Consider the following 4,303-nt stretch of genomic DNA (forward strand, 5'->3'; position numbering starts at 1 on the left):
ATTGGAGACTTATTGAGTCGGTGCTGTTCAGCCAACCCTCACCCAGAAAATCTAAAGATAATCCCAAATAAACAGGCTATGTTCTTGACAGTCCATCTTTGCCTCAGTAGAGTCTTTCAGTGGCATGTTTCGGTCCTCTTCCCTAGCTCAAGATTAAGGTTAGTTACCTAGGTAATCGCTTTGAAATACACAGTCTTAAATAGTAAATAATGTTATAAAGTAAGAGTGACTTATTTCTTGGTCGATCTTATACAAACTCTTTACATAGGATGCCCCCACTCCTCATGTCTTCACATGAACAAATCAAGATCACTTCGTTTGTTGCACTTTACAACATTTGTAATATCTACAAAGTGGATGACATCCGATAGTGTCCCAAAATAAGGTATCCAGTTTTATCCGTATACTATAGACCATTTTGACAACCTACTCCAACTTGATCCACTCTTATGTCTCTATATAAAGTTCAAATATTCATGTGTTAGTCTTCTCTAAAGCATTTTGGCCATGTTACAATGCATAAAGAGATGATCCATGTTTTGTTCATTGTGCTACCATAAAGGGCACCAATTTAGATTTAGAGCAATACTTGACAATCTCTTCGGTAGTAGCTCCATAATGTTGAGAATGGTCTAAATGAAAAAAAAAAAAAAAACTTACATTTATTGGAAATGGTAGATTTCTGAAGGCAAGAAAAAAATCTTGATCCTATAAATTGATATTTTATTATTATTATTTTCTTTGCATCAAACTAAAAACGAAAACTTCATTTAATTGTTAATTAATACTTATTTAATTATATATATTAAATTTGATTTAATAAATATATTATTTCAACTAAATTTGAATTTTAAAAAATAACTCCCTTGGAGTTATTTGTGAAGTGTGGAAGAGAGTTATAAATCCATCTTCAACTACTTCATCTTCACTCGCTACTTCATCTTCACTCGATAAAAGAGAAGGAGTTTTTTTTTTTTTTTTTTTTTTTTTTTGTGATGATGATTCATTGGTATTTATCATAGAAAAGGAGAGAGAGTTTCCTCTAAAAAAAAAAAAAAAAATCTTCTTCTGCCTCACATAAAAAAAATCTCGTTCACAAGAACTTTTCCTTTTTATCTCACAATTCTTGATCCTTGTCCGAAGAACAACAAGGAAACCAAGTGATAATGTCTTGCTATGGATTTGTGTTCATTCGTGAGTTTGGGAAGAAGTTCTGGTATTCGTGAGTTCATCAAAAGGAGAAAGACTCCATTGAAGAAGGTCTACAAGTGGTATTCTTCCTTTACCTTAAAAGCATGCTGTATATATCTGTTTATCTGGTACATGTTGTATGTTTTCTCTGTTTTTCGAGTTTTCAAAATGAATAACAATGACACATGTGTTCATACACTTCCGCTATGGAATTCCATTACTTCAATATCTATCTCCCGATGCTGTCAACAGATCGTCAAGAGTACTATATCGGTATATACAGGCATCGGGAGTAGCGTAGCATACTCTTGATGATGTCAACAAGCCATCGGGTGTGTGGTGTTCTCTCTCGACAGATCGCAACACCATCAGGAGTATGAATCAAGAAATCGATTTCCTGAATCAGCTCCTGACAACTGTTTACCCTATCTAGCGATAAGCTTACTCCCGATGAAATCGCTAGGTGATTAGGCCCATTTTTCTTTTTAGTATTTCAATTATCGCTTTTAATTTGTTTCAATTTTGATCTAAATAACCTAAAATTTAACCCAAATAAATAGTTATTAAGAAAATCAAAAGCTTACACAAGCATTTAAATTAAACAAAGTCAGCGATAGTATTCTTTTCTACATAAGAGAGAGAAAAGTGTACTAGAGAATAATGTTTACATATAGATATAGTAGTCCAGAAAAATATATCTTAACGAAAATATAAGTAAAAGTGTGATGACATATTGTGAGCTCGTGACTCCAAAAAATACTCCTCCAAAACTTCAAATTGACCTACAATTTAGTTAAGTTGAGACATTAGAGCACATTATTATTAAGATTAAACGATATGAATAACTTTCAACCCAACATTGAAACATAAGAAAATAATACCAAAAAAACTTCATGCACATAACAATAATTACCAAAAAGAAAAAATTTAACAAATTCAACCCACCCCACCCAACATTCAAAACTTCATCAACATAACAATTACGAAAGAAAAAAATTAACAAAATAATACTCAAAACTGTTGAGTTTACACGTGTTGTGCCTTTTTTTAACACCTAGCTCACACGTTTTTATAGATTAAACACTCAACTTTATTCAACATGCAATTGTAGGTTTCACAAAACTCACAAACAAGAAGGAAGAGAGCTCGAATCAAAATGATGAAGAATTAAATTTGCAGAGAATAAGAGAAAAATCACATAAGAGTTTTAAGTGGTTCGGTTCTTGAGAACCTACATCCACTAAGCAGAGGAGCAAAATTTTATTAAGCAAAAATTGGAGAAATAACAGATAAGTTTTCACTTATTATCTAATTCTCACTTTTGATCTCCTTTTTATATAAGAGTTTTTGGATAAGGTAGTTACAACTGATTTGTAGTTGATTTATCTTTTACCCTTTTATTAAGAGAGTTAAGCGTTGATTTCCGGTTTTACACTCCAAATCTCCACCTTAAAAGATTCGTCAGGGCAAATCAAGTTCTGCTCCAGAGCTAATCAACTTCATTCATTTCTGGGTTCAACGAACCTGATTGCTTCTAGGCATTTGATGAACTTCATTTGAGTAATTGGCTATGCCAACATGTCTGCTGCGTTCTCACTTGTATGTATCTTAAAAACTTCTCCCTTTTCTTTTTGCTCTTTGATAAAGTGAAACTTTATAGGAAGCAGTGAAGTCTCCGAAATGGTAGGCGTATTGAGTCGATGGCTTAGGCCACTCTCACCCATGCAAATCAAAGAACGAGTCTTCATAGGTAGAAGTTCATAATTCAATCAAGATTAATTAAAATTAAGTCACTTATGATCATCCTATGACATATTAATCTTTTTAATTAACAGATTTATAAAGAGAGATTAATTATTTCACGATCCATCTTGCTAGAAACCATTATTCTTTTCTCTTATTAATCTTAGGAGTAAAGAGTTTCTTAAATAGAAGAAATACACCATTACAAATAAGGAAAGAATAAAACAATTACATAAAAAGAAAGAATAAAATAATTACAAATAAGGAAAGAATAAAATATAGCAAATATAATACAATAAGTACAATATAAAATTTCACAATAAAGGAAATAATCAACACTCCCCCTCAAGCTGGTTTGAAGATATCATTCATAGATAGCTTGTCAATCAACTTGTTGAATTGCCACTTTGGAAGACCTTTGGTTAACACATCTGCAATTTGCTCTGTTATCAAGAGAAAGGGAATGCATATTATTTCTGCATCAATCTTTTTCTTTATGAAGTGTTTATCAACTTCAATATGTTTGGTCCTATCATGAAGGACTAGATTGCGGGCAATGGAAATTGCTGACTTGTTATCACAATAGATGCACATGGACATTGTTTGAGAGAAATTCAATTCTTCCAATAGTCTTCTTATTCATATGCCCTCACAAATACCATGGGCTAATGCCATAAATTCTGCTTCAGCACTATTTCTTGCGACCACACTTTGTTTTTTACTTTGCCAAGTAACCAGATTTTCTCCAACAAAAGAACAATACCTCGAAGTAGATCTTCTATCAGTCGTGCTTCCTGCCCAATCAGCATTAGTGTAAACCTCAATTTTAGGTGGTCATGCTTCGTAAATAATATACCTTTTCCTGGAGTACCTTTCAAATATCTCAAAATTCTATAAACTGCTTCAAAGTGAACTGACTCGGTAGCATGCATGAACTGACTTACTACACTAACTGCAAAAGCAATGTCAGGACATGTGTGAGAGAAGTATATGAGTCTCCCTACAAGCCTCTAGTACTTTTCCTTTTCTTTTACTTCTTTTTCAGTTGCAGGAACCAATTTTAAATTTTGCTCAATAGGAGTTTCTGCTATCTTGCAACCAAGTAAACTTGTCTCATTCAGTAGATCAAGAATATACTTCCTCTGGTTGCAAGAATGTCATTTTTAGGTCTGGCAAACTCCATTCCTAATACTTTAAGGTTCTCAGGTCCTTGATTTGAAAATCATTAGCAAGGTTTTTCTTCAAGATATTCAGTCCTGTCTCATCATTACCTATAAGAATGATATCATCAACATACACTATCAAAATGACCAACTTACCACTTCCAGTATGTTTATAGAACATAGTATGATCAGCTTGACTTTGTCTG

This window comes from Benincasa hispida, chromosome 12 (genome assembly GCF_027475165.1).
Source record: "Benincasa hispida cultivar pf3 chromosome 12, pf3_genome.v1.1, whole genome shotgun sequence".
NCBI classification, from domain to species: domain Eukaryota; kingdom Viridiplantae; phylum Streptophyta; class Magnoliopsida; order Cucurbitales; family Cucurbitaceae; genus Benincasa; species Benincasa hispida.